Source organism: Sorghum bicolor, chromosome 9 (genome assembly GCF_000003195.3).
Source record: "Sorghum bicolor cultivar BTx623 chromosome 9, Sorghum_bicolor_NCBIv3, whole genome shotgun sequence".
Lineage (NCBI taxonomy): Eukaryota > Viridiplantae > Streptophyta > Magnoliopsida > Poales > Poaceae > Sorghum > Sorghum bicolor.
The window spans coordinates 10,919,806-10,938,603 of NC_012878.2; the positions used below are offsets into that span (position 1 = coordinate 10,919,806).

Genomic DNA, 18,798 nt, shown 5'->3' on the forward strand with positions numbered 1-18,798 from the left:
ATATTGATGCAACACATGCACCAATTAATCATAAATGATATGATCCACTTCATATCCTCACGTGACCATATTGGTTCATCGATCTTGATCTCACTTGCTCTTCACCGTTGCGTCAGTCCATCGGCGCCAAGTCTTGCTCAAGCTTCACCGTTACACGCGGTCCCTCGCTTCAAAGCCTCCCTCCGACTTGCTCTTCACACTTGCAACCAGTCCATCGAGCCAAGCCTCATCTTGATCTTCTCCACCTTGGTCACATGACTCCATGTCATGTCTCATATGCAATGAGCTCCTCCAATATCACATATTCACATGTGGACCAAACTCCTGTGTATCTCACATAAACACTATTAGTCCACCTAAGTTGTCACTCAATTACCAAAACCAAACAAGGACCTTTCAATCTCCCCCTTTTTGGTAATTGATGACAACTCTACAAAGATATGGAAATTAAAGCTTTTTCAAGCTAGCACTTCACACAAGTGTAAATTGCTAACTTGATTTTGGATTTTATGCTACTTATCCAACATTTAAGCTCAATGTCAAGATTTGGATAAGCACCATAAAACCCAACTAAGTGCTAAGGTGTATAGAATAAACCTTTGTAGCTCAATACCATTTTTTATATCATTTGAAGTTGCCATTGTACACCATCCTTAGCACCATGAGTAGCTATACAACAAAAAACACTAGAAACCCCGTGAGATCAACATTATAAGCAAGGGTCTAGTTTTTACTTGATAAATACAAGTCTAGCTACCAACCTATGTATGCTAGTTATCATAACATCATTCAAGTTCTATAACTAGCATACACCACACAAGCATGCATTTTGAATTTAAAAACTTATGCAATGCAAGCAAGCACATGAATATGCACATATCAAATGCAAACAAACAAGGTTCATGAGCTTGCTCCCCCTACTTATGTGCTTCTCACGTTCAAGAATTTTGATCCATCTTTTTCTTCAATGTTTCTCCCTCTTTGTTCATGTCCATGTCCAAACCACCAACTTCCCATATTTCATATCTTTTGTACAAATCTCTCCCCCTTTGTCATCAATTTCCATAAAAGGTATATGATACCAATTTAAATCACTTGATACCAATTGAAAAAGTGTGCAACTCATTGTGACAAAGGATTGCACGCGGGGTAGATAGTTGAGGCTGAATCTTTGCATTTTTGATGGACATACCATGTGTGTTGGAATGACATCATTTGTATTGCTTTTGAGATACCACATAGGATCTTTGACCTTGGTACCTTTTGGTGGGGCACCTCCCCCTATGTCATAGCATGGGTCATTCACTTGTCAATCTTGAGGGAACTTTCTTTGCTTGATGATCACTTAAAGTTGAGGATCTCTTGTGGAACCACCTTCATGTATGATAGATACCACATGTAGAGATGTGATATCATTGAAAGATCTTGTCCGATACCATATGGAAATCTTCTACCAATTGAAGGTCTTCTAGTATGGAACCACTTGTTTGCAATCTTGAACATTTGCTATCATCATCATGAGTACCATTTGTAGGATATCACTTGAAGAAATATTAGAGTCTAGATATCCATTTGCATTGTTGTCTTGTTATTGTACTCTAATCATCATGAGCTTCTAATTGTTGACTTGAACTAGATTGATTTTCCTAAGCTTCCAAGTCCGGTTTGAACCAATGACAAGCTTTTTCACTCCTCATATTAAGGGTTATCTTGCCAATGTTGTACTTGTTACTTATTAACAATCCAAAATAGATCAAGTACTTAGGTTCACTAGCTCATGAACAAACTCATATACATACCACTAGATCAATTGATCATTCAAGCAATAGTGGTAGGTTATGAATTTAAAACTTTTCATTTGTTATGCATGATCCTATTAAGCATGTACTAAACGCACTAACTGCATACTAGTAAGGGATGAAATGATCATGCACAATACAATGATACCTTGGCTATTTTGGAGTAGAGGATAGTCAATAACATTCCAATTTAGCTCCAAATAGCAATGTGAAGTCCAATTATAAGCTTGGTGAAGATAAATTATAAATGCCAATTGATGGATCAAATGTTCACCCATATGAATTTGAGAACCACTTATAATCAAGTGCACTATCTTTTGTTGTGGTTGGCTTGCTTCATATTTTTGACCATTTGCTTGCATGAGAGAACTAATAAGAATACCATTTGAAATAGCATGACTAGCTCTCTTTCGGGTGTTGCTTGCTCTCTTGATCAATCCTTTTTATTGTTTCAACTAAGCATCTCAAATGTCCTTTAGATCACCACTTCTATGTTAGCCTTCCAAGTACCACACCTGGTTAACCCACACCTCGGGCGGCAAGCCCCTCACATAGGGAGAAGTGACCTCTCTCTAAAGAACCATTCTTGACACTTATTTGAATTGCTTTGATTGATTGATTCAAGTGATGGACTTAATGTGATGAGTAACCATGAATCCTTCTTTAAGTCCTTTTCTTTCTACTTGTTTAAGTCCTTTTCTTTCTACCAAATATTTCCAATAGTTACTAGAACTTAAACTTGAGTTTGATCTTGATCTTCAATTTGAGTACTAAATGTGTACACCAAGTACATTCCACAATCAAATTGCCTTGTACTCAATATTTCTCATGCTTATAGATTAATTCAAAACCAAACTTAGGTGCCTCAAACACTTGTAAACATGTTTCCAACTTGAGGACCTTTCAATTGAAGTGACTCTAGATCAATCTAATAATTGTCACTTTTCTGGCATATTCTGTACCTTCTAAATAATAACCTATATCCCTCAATGTACAGATCCAGATACCACGAAATTTGGTGGAGATGTCCTTCATTGAGTTATCTAGCAGCTGTAAAAATTTGAGCTACATTTGACTTCTAGATTGCTACCAGATTTCAATTCTTCCACTACTGCTACATGCTGTAAACTGCTGCACTATAGCTGATAAGATCCAAGCATTCCTTATCCAATTCTCATGAGATTTTTACAGCATCTTCTATGATAAGTGTACAGAATGCATACTAAATTTCAAGCCATTCCAAAAGATTTAGCCACTCAAAGTCAGACTTGATCTCAGCTAGCTCAGATTTTCAATATTGGACAGATTTCAAGCAATTGAGCTATGCTTCTTCAATTTGAATCAAACTTGAAAAAGACTTTTTTGAATACTTTCACAAGACATATATCAATTCAATCCACTTACTGAAAGTCATCTTACGAATTTATCCAACTCAAATCAATCCAAACTTGATTACTATGCATTTAATCCATTCAAACATCTCATAGCAAGCAACATTGCATATATATCCAATTCAATCAACTCATATGCACCCAAATTAATGTGATCAACAAAGATATACCTTGTTTAGCTCATGATCATCTAATTTGCAAGCTTTGACTCATGTATTTGCAAGCCATCAAATAATCCAATAAATCACCACAACTTGAATGTGACACTTGTATGTTGTAGCACATTTGGACTTCACTATCTTGTCAGGGCATTAGGTTTGGATGTGCACTAGGCTTCAATACTTGACTCAATCATATGATGAATAATTATAGGATCAGATGAATTAAGCCTCCTATGCCGATGGTACCTACACATATTCATCCACTTTTGGATGGTACCCAAACTAGTTTGGGTCCTCTCATGTTAGGAGCAACATACTTAGGCATAGCCTTAGTATGAATAGTGGGATGTTTTGTAATAGTAATCATAGAGGTACAATCACCATCCTTTCTAAGCACATTTTTATCATCAATTGAAATAGGCTTAGAAGTGTCACCTAGGGGACATGAATGAGCCATGTGTCCCCTTTTCCGGCATAATTAGCAACTTCTCTTTAATTGAGCCTTTTCTTCCTTGCCCATATGTTGCTTCTCATTGCCTTGCCTCTTGAGAGTTGCTTGAGTCTTATTCTCAAGCTTGGTAGGTGTTGGGTATTTTAAACGCAAACAGAAAAATCTACAAACGCACGGATACCGATGTAGCTTTCACCCGGGAGTATTCTAGAGTATCAATTTTCCACAGAGAACGTGAGTGTACTAATTAGGATTCAAGATCGCCCAAGGATAACTATATAATTATTTTTGGTGGGAAGAGAGGAAGTTTCCTGAGAGTTCTCTAGTTGATCTAAGAATCAAGAATTACTTCAAAGATTATTTATTTTGGGACATTAGAACACTAACCATAGAAAGAGATGAGAAGGGGGCTAGGAAGGTCTGACTACGGTCCAACAAACACCGATCCGAACGAGGTGGAATACGTCGACCGTTAGGGCTGTCACTACCGTAGGGCTACCACAACAATCCACAGGATTGGGTACAATTCCAGGTAATTGCAAGACTAAACACCACATCTAATCTATTAATTACTACTCTAATATTGCAAAGATTAGAGCACTTGATGCAAGCGGGAATCCAATAAATAACTTGAATGTAAATAAATATAATTAAAGAACTCAGGAATTATGAATTGAAGAACCTGGAGAACGATGAAGAACGAACCAGTTGCTGCAAAAGTACAATGTTGAGGAAGATCCAACAGATCCGGCTCCTCCTCCTCCGCTCTCCTCTTCTCTCTCCCTATTTTCTATATTGCAACTAAAACTAACTAGAACTAGAACTAGAGGAACTAGAACTAGAACTATATGAACTAGAGGGATCCTCTCTACTTGGATGAAGAATTGAAACCCTAGCTTTGATTCTGTAGAAGAGGTATGATCTCCAGGGGCCAGGGGGCCTTGCTTATATAGTCTTTTCAGATGAATCTGGGCCGTCAGATCAAACCGACATTAATCGCATGGTTTTCCTTGATCCCTTAGGTCAGTGGAGCACGATCCGCGAAAAGGACTCTGATTGGGCACTGTAGCAGGGCGGGCGCCTAGGAGAGTAGGGCGGGCGCCCTGCCTCCGAGCCCGATCGCCTTCCCGTTCGATCCGGTGGGTTCTGGAGTCTTCTAGATGGTAGAAAATTGCGCGACACGTTAATATCTCTATATAAACCCGATGTGTGGGCCTTTCCTCCGTATTTCCTGATAACCCCCTGCAGAAATAGACAAACACCAATACTAGTGGAGTTCTGTCAGATAAAACCCTAAGTCTGGGTGTTGGTTGCATTTGGATCCTTTTCCATGATTAGTTGATGGTTAAATGTGAACATTAAGGACCGTCAACAAGCTCCGCCAGGCTTAACCTTTGCTCGTCCTTGAGCAAAGCTAAAATTATCAAGAAAACAGGGGTTACTTTTATGCCTCTTACTATAGGGTTTTTAAGGTCTTAAGTGATTGAAAAACAGAACGATCAAGTCAAGCACTATGTCTCAAGTTCTTCTGTCTTACCTTTGTTCTGGAGTTTTTTATAAGTCTGCAAAATAAAACTGAGGCATTTGCCTTGTTCTCAAAAGATATATAAGTAGAGCTTTAAAAGTTTTAGCATACTTACTTTGCATATTGCTATGCCAATGCTCGGAGTAAGGGAGAGGAATGTCATACTCCTAGATCAAGACCTTTGACCTTTTTGAATAGTTTGTCATCTCTTACTGGCATATTGCTTATTAGAGGGACCATGGGCTATCATTTTTCTTCTCTCTTTTTTTTCAAGTGGGCACCAAGTACCCCTAATTCCCATGCCTCTAACGCAATAATACTTCGGAAGAGTGAATCTTTTATAGTTTTAAAACAAAAAGACCTTGATCCTTGGAGCATGATAATTCTCTCAACCAAAACTACAAGAATTAACTTTGGCTTGAACAAAGCAAGTGCCCACAGTTTTAATATTTATATCTTATAAGACTCTAGGTATTATGTCAAACAGGATCTCATCATTTTTCTTAGATTTTCAAAAGATAAAATCTCCAGAACTCTAGCAAAACTTGGAACAAGTTAAATAGTAGCTCAGACCTTCTCATATCATGTTTGTCAATTACCTAGACTTGGATCAAACTTTCTTTTTATTTTATTTAAAACTTAGGATTACACAAAACTATTGTATATTACTCAAAAGAAAAACTTGGTTTGGTTTCATGGTTATGCATTTTTTTATTTCCGAATACTAGTAAATAAAACCAAGAAAGAAAAGTAATACTTGTCTAGATACACGTGGGGGTGCCTCCCCCAAGCTGGATGTTCACATAGTCGTTCACTCTTGTGGCCTGCATGTTCGGTCTCACTCTTCTTAAGCCTCAAAATCCTGCACAACCCAAAAAGACAACAAAACTCGTGGAGCATGTTAAGGGTTAGGTAATTGTCTAGAGCTTATGAGAGCTTAATGTGAGAATTCTATGAACTCAATCACATCAAGTTCCTCTACCAGGTTGTTTTGTGGCTCGAGATAGATTTTCAAGTGTTGACCATTTACCTTAAAAGTGTTACCTATGTCGTCTTGGATGGTAATGGCTCCATGAGTTGAAGTGTCAATAACCTTGTATGGTCCATCCCACTTACTTCGTAGCTTACCATGCCTAGAGAGCTTAACTCTTGAATTGAATAGTAGAACCTTATCTCCACGCTTAAACTCCTTATGCATGATTCTCTTGTCATGCCATCGTTTTGTTCTCTCTTTATAGATCCTTGAATTGTGGTAGGCTTTCTCTCTCCATTCTTCTAGCTCAGATAGTTGCCTCAGACGATTCTCGCTAGCGAGGTGGAGATCCATGTTCCATTTCTTGAGTGCCCAATGAGCCTTAAACTCTACCTCCACAGGCAAATGACAAGTTTTTCCATATACAAGTTGATAAGGTGACATGCCTATGGGTGTTTTGAATGCAGTTCTATATGCCCAAAGTGCATCAGGAAGTTTGTCCTTCCACCCCTTACCCATCTCATCTACAGTCTTTTGTAAAATATTTTTGATTTGTTTGTTAGATGTTTCGGCTTGACCACTAGTCTGAGGATGGTATGGTGTTGCGTTGTTGTGTCGAACTCCATGATCGGCTAGGTACTTCCGGAATATTTTGTTAATGAAGTGGGAACCTCCATCGCTTATAACTATCCGGGGTATACCAAAACGAGGAAAGATTACTTCATGGAACATTCTCTTGGCATGTTTTGAATTAGCTGATCGACAAGGTAGGGCTTCTACCCATTTGGACACGTAGTCCACAACTACTAAGATATACTCACATTTCCCGGACATAGGGAATGGCCCCATGAAATCAATGCCCCATACATCGAAAAGTTCTACTTGAAGATTATTTGTGAGAGGCATTTCATTTCGTGAGTTGATATTCCCATGTTTTTGACATCGGTGGCATCTCCTGACAAAGTCCTTTGTATCTTCATACATCGTTGGCCAGAAAAAGCCACTTTGCCAAATTTTAGCATGTGTCTGGAATGCTCCATAGTGTCCTCCATATGGCGAGGCATGGCATCTTTCCATAATTTGAGTAGCCTCAACCATAGGAACACACCTTCTCAAGAGTCCATCAGCGCAGACTCGGAAAAGATATGGCTCATCCCAAAGGTGGAAACGACTATCGTGAAGCAACTTCCTTTTGTTTGTACCCGGTGGGACATAGCCTTTTACTATAAAGTTTACGATGTCTGCGTACCATGGATCTGCATGTGTTATCATAAGTAGGGTGTCATCCCTTAGGTAGTCATTTATGGGAAGCTCATCATGTGTTTCCTTATATTGAAGCCTAGACAAGTGGTCGGCTACGGAATTCTCTACTCCCTTCCTATCTCGGATTTCTATGTCAAAGTCTTGGAGTAGAAGAATCCATCGAATTAGACGAGGCTTAGCATCTTTCTTAGTGACCTTGTACTTGAGAGCAGCATGGTCTGAATAGATGATTATCTTTGCCCCCACTAAGTAAGATCTAAACTTGTCTATAGCAAAGACAACAGCCAAAAGCTCTTTTTCAGTTGTAGTGTAATTGAGTTGTGGTCCAGACAAGGTTTTGCTAGCGTAGGATATGGCATAATGCTTTTATCCTTGGTTTGTCCTAAAACGGCACCAACCGCAAAATTGCTAGCATCACACATGATCTCAAAAGGAAGATTCCAATCAGGTGATCGGATAATCTGGGCTGAGATGAGTGCTTTCTTAAGAGTTTGAAAAGATTCATGACACTCATCACTAAAGATGAAAGGTGCATCCTTAGCTAGGAGACTAGTTAGGGGTCTAGCAATTTGAGAGAAGTTCTTGATAAAGCGTCTATAGAACCCTGCATGTCCCAAAAAGCTACGGATTCCTTTCACATTCATGGGAGGTTGAAGTTTTTCAATAACTTCAATCTTTGCTTTGTCCACCTCTATACCACGTTCGGACACTTTATGTCCTAGCACTATTCCTTCCTGAACCATAAAATGGCATTTCTCCTAGTTCAGGATTAAGTGCTTTTCTTCGCATCGCTACAAGACTCTATCTAAATTCTCCAAATAATGATCGAAGGTTTTGCCATAGATGGGAAAATCATCCATGAAAACCTCCATGATCTTCTCAATCATGTCTAAGAAAATAGACATCATGCACTGTTGGAAAGAAGCTGGAGCATTGCACAGACCGAATGACATTCGTCGGTATGCATAAGTTCCATACGGGCAAGTAAAGGTAATCTTTTCTTGGTCATCTGGGTGGATTGGGATTTGGTGATATCCAGAATAACCATCAAGGAAACAAAAGAAAGAGTGGTTTGCAAGCCGTTCCAACATTTCATCAATTAAGGGTTGTTGGTGCAAAAGCTGATCTGCAAACACAAAGAGCTAATACCCAATTCAAACGTTAAGGCGTGCCAGCTGATTTGACCTTACTATCAGCAAAGGTGATAACTCGAATACTTTAGTCCTGACAACAGCGATGCGCCCGGATGTCACGGCTAAGAGGTACTCACGCGGAACTTGAGAACACGCCGAGCTTAAGTCGACGAATTCCTAAGAACTCGTAATAAAAGGGAAAAAGTATGACGAAGTCGTCGAAAAGTAGATGCTGGAATATGAGTAAAAACGTGTGTTTGATTGATTGATAGATGTCTCATTACAAAGCCCTAGGGTCCATATTTATACCCTGCTCAAAGAGCTATAACTAAACACGACCAGAATTCGAATTCCAAATTACACGGAATCCGTATACAAAACGACTTTAAACAAATAAGGAAATAACTCAGCTATCCCTCGTGACAAATTGAAACTCTTCCACAACCCGATCAGCAGCTTCCAGACTCCCCCTCAGTATCATCGGCAGACTCTTTTGCCATGGTCATCGGCAGACCTCCTCATCATAGTCATCGGCATAGACACATCATCACCTGTAAACTTAGTCACGTCCAACCTCTCCTTTATCGGCAACCATCCTCATCGGCAACTCATCCTGTAAACCACATACTGTCATCTTATCCTGCCATCCTGGACACGTGCCCAAAAACGGTGTCAACACATGCCCCCCAATTTCGGAGTATGAAACTATTAATGCTCCGAAATTTTCTGCAGTAATGATGCCTTTTCCCGTAATTAATGCTCCTAATCTGGTAACCGACAACCTCAATCCAAACAACTCCGATCCTATTCTCCTGCAGATTCCTCGAAATCCTCAACTTCCTGAACGGGCACTTCCTTCTCATCCGCACATCGGCAATATTACCGTTACGAAGATCTACCGATGGACTAATCAGGACATTTGTACAAATGGCTACCTTTACTTTATCCGCCCATCGGCAATATGACCGTTACAGTATGCTGCCGATGGACCGACCAGAAGATCCCGCACAGTAAAATATCTCCAGGTAATGACTGTTCCCCGTCAAATCACCTGCACAATCCCTTGATTACCGTGCGAACAGTTACCATATCTACCTGAGCACCCTCGGGTTTCTCGGATGCGGCAAAGAGATAAGTCAGATTTGCCCTTGCCCGTTTTATCCTATAAATAGTTCCTTCTCGGGTACTCCTTCTCCATCACATCATTTCACCATCCCTACTTTTACTTTTCCAGCGGCGGCGCCATTCACAACCTTCAAGACCTCCGACAAGCACTCCTCTTCATCAACTCCGGTGCCCTCAAACGTTCTCTTCACGACAAGATGGCCATTGGCTACGTCGTCCCTGAGGTCAGATCTCCATCTCATCTCCTGTATTCTTCTCGTATTCCTGTTCATCCGCGATTCATCTTACTGAATATCTCCCTTTTCCTTTTTCTTTGTATTTTTTTATTCCCCAAAACACTAGGAGTTGTCCAACAAAATTGTCATCCCCACCGATCAACCACACCTCCAATGTCTCGGCCCTCTAGGGGATCCAGATCCAACTGACCTTATCAATGCAGAAACCAACAGGATTCCCTTTAGAGCCGAAAATTTTTCTTTAGATCTGTGGAAAGACACCTTTCGCTCTTGGCCCAGCCCTACTGTAGAGTGGAAAGACTGGTTCTTGAGAGTCAGCAATTCGAATGAAGTCCAGTGGGGTGAAAGGAAGCTAGCCCAATGCATCAGGCTATCTATTGCCGATATGCACAAGAACGAGTCGCTGTTGATAGCTGCGTCTTATTTTTGGTCAGATACCCTTAATGCCTTCGTCTTTGGCCACGGCCCTGTTTCTCCAACTCTTGCCGATGTAGCTATGCTCACTGGTCTAGACGTCTCTTCTGCCGATAGCACCCACTTCTTTGATACGGCTCCTAGTGCCAAAGTGGAGACTCGCGCTATCGGCGGTTGGTCGGGGTACATTCAAAAGTACCGTGGGAAGGGGCCTGTCACCATAAAGGAACAAACCACCTTTCTGAACATGTGGCTGGACAAGTACGTATTCTGTGGTCGATCGGCAGGACTGACTTCTGTCTATCTATCGGCAGCAGAGAGACTGGCTAACGGTGGCCAATTTCCTCTCGGCCGATACTTGCTTGGCGCTGCTTACCATCTTCTCCATCAGGTAGCCCAAAAACTCCTGCTTGGTCAGTCTATCGACAACTTGGGAGGTCCCTGGTGGTTTATTAACATATGGCTCAATCTGCACTTGCATAAGCGCCTTGACTTCAACTTGTTCACACAGCATTTCCCAAGAGATATAGCTGAAAATCATGTGTTGGGCGAAGAGGAATCGGCAACACGTGCCCCCCTGAACTTTGGCGAAGCTGCCATAGTTCTACCTGGTTCAGGGAGTAATCCGGATCAAATCGGCCGATTCTTCCAGACTCTGTATGAGGGATTGGCCAGAGATGAACGACCATGGTTGGCTTATGATGACCCAGACAGCATGCTCCCTCTAACATTCAATCCATTTGATGAAGCTCTTGACAGGGATAATGAGGTGATGATGGCAATTGTGACTCCCAGAGGCATACTAGTGAATTTCTTTGGTAGCACAAAAACCTCTCCCCAAACCTATGAATTTTACAATCCATCGGCCTTAACCCGTCAGCTAGCTTTCGGCCAGTTGCCGATTGCACTCCCTTATGCCGATGTGATAAAACCCAGAGAACCCATCACCAACTTTCTTGAATGGATTCGAGTAGCCCAAATACCACCAAATGCCGATACAGATGTAGATCTGTCAGAATGGGTTCCAGCTGCCTTTATTACTCAGGCATACAAGCTATGGTGGGCAGAATGGAAAGAGCATCTATTCTGCAGATCGGCCCTCTCATACCGCGGCATGATCGACCCCGAATACGAAGTCCCCGATGACACTGTAAGTATTTTAAAACTGATGTTTCATTTTTCAATACTATTTCCATCGGTAGCTTACCCTTGTATTCTTTCTGCAGGTTGACAACATCCCCCCATCGGTTAGCAGGAGTGGCAAGCCGATTGACTTGTTTCCATCAGGCCCGATCTCCTCAATCGGCCACAATGCTCCCACTCTGGCTTCCGTCGTGCATCGGGGTGTGCGCCTCAGGAAAGTCACCACCAAGAGAGCTCAGACATCACCTACGGTAGCTGCTTCCACTCTGGCGCAGGCTTTCAAGGCAATTTTGTCAAATCTTTTTTCTTTTACACTGACCATCTTTATATCGGCTACATCTGCGCTTATAAACCCCTTTTCGTTGTTGCAGCAAACCGGTGCATCGGCAAAAGCCAAGCGCCAAAGTGTCGATGCCCCCCAGTCTAGCCAGCCAAAGAGAAAGGGCACCAGAGGTGCTAAGGCTGGAACAAGGCGCCAGAAAGTGGCAAGTCCCCCTCCTCCTCCGGTGTCTCCAATTCCGGTGGAGTCCTCTCCTTCTTCTCCAGGAGTCCAGACACAGCAAGCACCATCTTCCCAACCAATGCAGGAAGCACCACAGATGGAAGAACCCCAGCAGGAAGAACCTCAAACAGAAGGTACATCAGCTGACGTGGGTGAACAAACAACTGGCCCGGCAGGTCCAATTATATCATCGGCGGTTCCTCCGATTCAGACAACTGTTGTTCCTCCTCCAGGTAACATATTTCAACAATACTTCCGCCGATAAACTTATTCTCATTTAGTCTCATAACCCTTCCTGTCTTCTTTCAGTCGATATCGTCCCATCGGCAACCTTAGCCAATCAACCTGCATCTCCATCGGCATCTCTCACACAAAGGCAGGAAATAGCCTTAAAACAAGTAAGCCACCCAACCTTTACCAGTATTATTTGCCGATTCTCTGAGTATGAACTAACTTTGCTCTCCCTCCCAGGAACAAGATTCTCCCGACAGCCTGTTCTCCTTCGCCATCGATCTCTCTGAAGAAGAAGGCGAAGAGGCAAGCTCTTCTCAGACAGTTGGCATTACATCGGCAGAGATCAGGACCAGACTGGAGGAATTGTCAGCTCTCCTTCACCAAGACACAGCGCAGTTGGTTGACGACTCCGACCCTACCAAGACCCTGTTCAGAACTCTCAGAGGCCAAATCCCAGCCGATGTCGAAGAAACCCTTTTCCAAGCCGCTCATTTGGAGAGTCGCCAGCTGCAGTACCAGAGAGCTTCTCGGCGTCTTGCCGATAGAGCTGCTCAGACTCAACACTCCGACGAAATGAGGAAAGAGAAGCTCTTGACCGATGAGAAGCACAAGAACATCGGCATCCTGAGATCTTCAGGAGACGCGCTGAAGCAGAAAATATCCGATCTATCGGCAAGAAGAGAATCCTTGTTGGCAGAACTCAAGGAAGTGGAGGACGCCTTATCCCAAGCTCAACAGGAAGAGAGCCAACTGCCAGAGACCATCAAGCTTCTTGAGCACGAGCGAAACGTTCATGGTCGCAAGGCACTTCAACTGAACAAGAAACTGAAGCCGATAGAGGGTTCTGCCGATGATGACATTAAGGAGATAGAAGCAGCCAACCAAATCCGGCTACGTGCTATATCGGCAATCCAGGCGCTGCTTAACACATAAAGTTTTCATCGGCATCATATCTGTGCTTCCCTGCTTCCTCATCTTTTAGTCTAGCCGATAGGACTGTTATCGGCATCTTTTGAAACACTAAGCCCCCAAACATTTGAATCCAGCCGATAGGAGTGTTATCGGCATTTCAATTTTTATGCATCGACCCATATGCTGGGGTAGTACTTCTTTAAATATTTGCCATTTAATGCTCTAGGAAATTCAACTCCTTCGAGAGTTTCTAGAATATAGGCATTACCAGGAGCCGATCGACTTATCCGATAAGGACCTTCCCAATTAGGAGACCACTTTCCAAACTTCGCACTTTTAGTCCCGACTGGCAAAATTAATTTCCATACCAAATCCCCATCGACAAACTCCTTAGCCTTCACTTTCTTATCATACCATCTAGCAACTCTCTTCTTATTTTCTTCTATACTCATTAAAGCTTTTAACCGATGCCCTGCTAGATCATCCAACTCATCGGTCATCAAAGTAGCATAATCATCGGCGGTTAACCGATCTTGAAAAGATAATCGCCTGGATCCAGCCTTAATCTCCCAAGGCAACACTGCATCATGTCCATACACCAATTGATAGGGTGACACCTTGGTTGATCCATGACAAGCCATCCGATAAGACCACAGTGCTTCATTTAACAATGTATGCCACCGCTTAGGATTTTCTTCAATCTTTCGTTTAATAAGCTTGATAATCCCTCTGTTAGATGCTTCGGCCTGCCCATTGGCTTGAGCATAATAAGGAGAAGAATTCAACACTTTAATCCCCATACCGATTGCGAATTCGTCAAACTCCCCCGATGTGAACATAGTGCCCTGATCGGTAGTAATTGTCTGAGGAATCCCAAATCGGTAAATAATGTATTCCTTCACAAAATCAATCATATTGGCCGAGGTGACCTTCTTCAAAGGAATAGCTTCAAGCCATTTAGTGAAATAATCAGTGGCAACCAAAATAAACTTATGCCCCTTACTAGATGGTGGATAAATCTGGCCGATCAGATCGATAGCCCATCCCCGAAACGGCCAAGGCTTGATAATAGGATTCATAGCCGATGCGGGTGCTCTTTGAATGTTACCAAACTTTTGACAACCTTGACATCCCTTGAAATACTTAAAGCAATCCTCAAGTATAGTCGGCCAAAAATATCCATTCCTTCTAATCATCCATTTCATCTTGAAAGCCGACTCATGTGCTCCACATACCCCTTCATGGATCTCTCCCATTAAACTCCTAGCTTCATCATCACCCAAACATCGGAGAAGAATTCCATCAATAGTTCGATAATACAATTCATCTTCGAGGAGCACATATTTGGTTGCTTGAAATCGAACTCGTCTTTCAACTTTCTTGGATGGATCCTTTAGATAATCAATAATTTCCTTCCTCCAATCATCGGCACCGATTGCCGATATTGCATTAATCATAGGCTGATATCCCGAGGCATGCTGAGCTAACCGATTGGCCTCTTCATTATGCAATCGAGGAATATGCTCTAATCGGAAATCTTTGAATTCTTTCAACAGTTGCTTGCTTTTCTCGAAATGAGTTATGAGAACTTCACTTCGGCATTCATAGCTCCCAGCCAATTGATTTATAACCAACATAGAATCCCCAAAAATTTCAACAGCATCAGCACGAATTTCTCTTAACAACTCCAATCCCTTGATCAGAGCTTGATACTCAGCCTGATTATTTGTCGATGTAGCAACAATCGGCAAGGAAAATTCATACTTCCTCCCCTTAGGGGAAACTAATATAATGCCGATTCTTGCCCCCCGGTCACATGTAGATCCATCAAAGAAAAGTGTCCAGGGCACAATTTCCAAGGCCTCCACTACACCGCAATGCTGAGTCACAAAATCGGCCATAATCTGTCATTTAACTGCCTTAGCCGATTCGTAACGCAGATCGAACTCTGACAGTGCTAAAATCCATTTACCGATCCTGCCACTCATAATCGGCATCGATAGCATGTATCGGACCACATCATCTTTGCAAACAACAGTGCATTCGGCCGATAATAAATAGTGCCTCAATTTAATACACGAAAAATATAAGCATAAGCATAACTTCTCAATGGCCGAATACCTGGTCTCAGCATCAATTAATCTCCTGCTTAAGTAATAAATTACACGCTCTTTCCCTTCAAATTCTTGAATCAAAGCCGAACCGATAACCGTCCCATCGGTAGACAAATACAATCTGAAGGGCTTTCCCTGCTGAGGTGGAACTAGAACTGGAGGATTCGCTAGATATTTCTTGATTTCATCCAAAGCCAACTGCTGCTCTTTTCCCCAAATAAACTCTTGATCGGCTTTCAACTTAAGGAGAGGACTGAAAGCACGAATCTTACCAGACAGATTGGATATAAATCTCCTGATAAAATTTACCTTGCCGATCAAGGACTGGAGCTCAGTCTTGTTGGTAGGGGCCACTATTTTATTGATGGCATCAATAGATCTTCGACTAATTTCAATCCCCCTTTGATGTACCATGAAACCAAGAAACTGCCCTGTCGATACACCAAATGCACACTTATTGGGATTCATCTTCAACCCATGCTTCCTTGTGCACTCTAACACCTTTTGTAAGTCAGCAAGATGCTTTGAGAAATCCCCAGACTTAACCACCACATCATCAATATAGATCTCCACCAGCTTGCCGATGAACTCATGAAATATAAAATTCATGGCTCTTTGATAAGTAGCACCAGCATTCTTCAACCCAAAGGTCATAACTATCCATTCAAATAACCCAACATGACCAGGACACCTAAATGCGGTTTTTGGAATATCTTCCTCTGCCATGAATATTTGATTGTATCCTGCATTGCCGTCCATAAAGCTGATGACCCGATGATCAGCCACGGCGTCAACCAACAGATCGGCAACAGGCATTGGGTATCCATCCATCGGCGTAGCTTTATTGAGATTCCTGAAATCAATGCACACCCGAAGCTTCCCATTTTTCTTGTAAACCGGAACGACATTGGAAATCCATTCGGCATACCGACACTGCCGAATGAACTTAGCTTCAATAAGCTTAGTGATTTCGGCCTTAATATCAGGTAGAATATTAGGATTACATCGGCGAGCTGGCTGCTGATGTGGCCGAAATCCAGACTTGATGGGTAACCGATGTTCAACAATTAATCGGTCTAAACCAGGCATCTCTGTATAATCCCAAGCAAAGCAATCTTTATATTCCTTTAACAAATTGGTTAATTGCTGCTTACACTCAGGATTTAACTTAGCACTAATAAAAGTAGGCCTAGGCTTATCACCACTACCTATATCTACTTCTACCAAATCATCGGCCGATGTGAATCCCTGGCCTAATTTTCCATCGTCGGCGAACCTATCCATTAAAAACCGTCGTCAGAACCGACTGCTTGGATCGGTGGAATCTCGTAATCGGCAACTTTGAGAAAATCCTTCTCCCAAACTTCCCCTGAAATGCACCTAGTCCTCTCATAGGTATCCGCCTCTGCTGATGCAATAACCTAAGAAGAATCTCCTGGGACAATCTCAATTTTGTCGCCTACCCACTGAACCAGGCATTGGTGCATTGTAGACGGGATGCAACAATTGGCATGGATCCAATCTCTTCCCAACAATAAGTTATAAGCACCCTTTCCACTGATTACGAAGAAAGTTGTCGGCAAGGTTTTGCTGCCGATGGTCAACTCCACACATATTGCCCCTTTGACTGGAGACACGTTTCCTTCAAAATCCTTGAGCATCATATCGGTCTTGGTCAAGTCCTGATCCCCTTTCCCAAGCTTCCGATATACTGCATATGGCCTAATATTAATAGCAGCTCCACCATCAACTAGGATCTTGGTCATTGGCTGCCCATCAACCCTTCCTTTGACGAACAGAGCTTTGAGATGCTGTCTCTCGTCATCGGCAGGTTTCTCAAAGATAGCCGTCATCGGATCCAGAGCCAGCTGAGCTATCTGATCGGAAAATTCCAACTCATCATCACTAGATGGTGCAAGAAACTCCATCGGTAACATAAAGACCATGTTAACTCCTGCCGATGGACCTCCTTTCTTAGGATCTGATTGCTGCTGATCTCCAGACTGACCAGAATTTTCGCCCTTGTTTAGCTCCTCTTGCCTTTCACGCTGCAATCTCCTTTTCTGTGTCTTGGTCAACCCTTCAGGACACCATGGAGGGAGTGGCTTTTGCCTTACTGCCGGGCGTCGGTTCTCCCTTGACACCATACGATACGTGTTAGCATCCCTGCAAAATATAAACTCATCGGGAACTCGTGCATTAGCCATCTCCTCGAGCTCTTCCTGGTTCCTGGGAAAATATTGGACACGATCACCAAGCCTATCGTGCACGCTAAGCCTGCCCCCCAGCCGATCATGAACCGATGCTCTTCCTCTGATCGGCCCATCAAATCGCCGATTGTCATCATGATAACGCCGATCAGTCCTGTCGTACCGATCATAACCATTGCACTCAGGGCAGTCTCTGACAGTAGGAAGCTTGATATTTTCCTCCCAACAATGGATGAAGAACGGGCAGTTCCAATGATCTCTATGCCGATTCCACTCCTGTCGGCATCTTTCTTCCTCCCGTCGATAATCTTCTTGCTGGCGCCGATACCGATCTTCCCGTTGCTGCCAGTTCTCTCGAGGTCTTCTATGAGTTATAACAATACCAGACCGAGGGGGCCTACCCGAACTGGTTCCTTCCTGGACTAAACCCTTACTTTTTGCATCGGCAGTAGTAACTTGATGCTGAGGATCTACCGATGCACTTCTCTCGGCTGTTTCCGATGTTAAGACCTTGGCCTTCCCCTTGGCATCCAACATGTTTGTCGGGAAAGGATGTTGGTCTATCTTCATCGGCTTCTGAGTCTTGGAACTGTCAAACTTAATCCTCCCAGACTCTATTGCCGATTACAGCTGCTGTCTGAAAACTTTGCATTCATTAGTGTCATGAGAAGTTGCATTATGCCACTTGCAATATCTCATCCTCTTCAACTCCTCAGCCGATGGGATCACGTGATTAGGAGACAGCTTGATCTGACCTTCCTGGAGTAGAAAATCAAATATCTTATCGGCCTTAGCGGTGTCGAAAGCGAACTTCTCTGGTTCTTTCTGCCCAAAAGGACAAGACATCGGCTTCTTGTTTTTGACCCACTCTGCCAAGCCGATGACTGGTTCCTCATCAGAATCGGAGCTCGTTGCTTCATCAACAAATGATACTTTCTTGTTCCATGCTCTTTTGGGCTCGAAAGGCTTGACGTCTTGATCAGAAATCCTCTGCACCAAATGACTTAAGCTTTCAAATTCCTGAGAAGCATACTTATCCCTGATGTGTGGCAATAAACCCTGGAAAGCCAAATCGGCTAGCTGCCGATCATCTAGAACCAGACTGTAGCATTTATTCTTAACTTCCCGTATCCTCTGCACGAAACCTTCAACTGATTCATCATTGCGCTGTCTCAACTTGACCAAGTCGGTGATCTTCTTCTCATGAACCCC

General features: G+C 42.6%; 1 pseudogene; it reads right to left on the reverse strand.

The window, feature by feature from the left end:
* The window catches only part of LOC110430354, a 143,892-nt pseudogene that overhangs the window by 116,836 nt on the left and 8,258 nt on the right, over window positions 1–18,798 (reverse strand).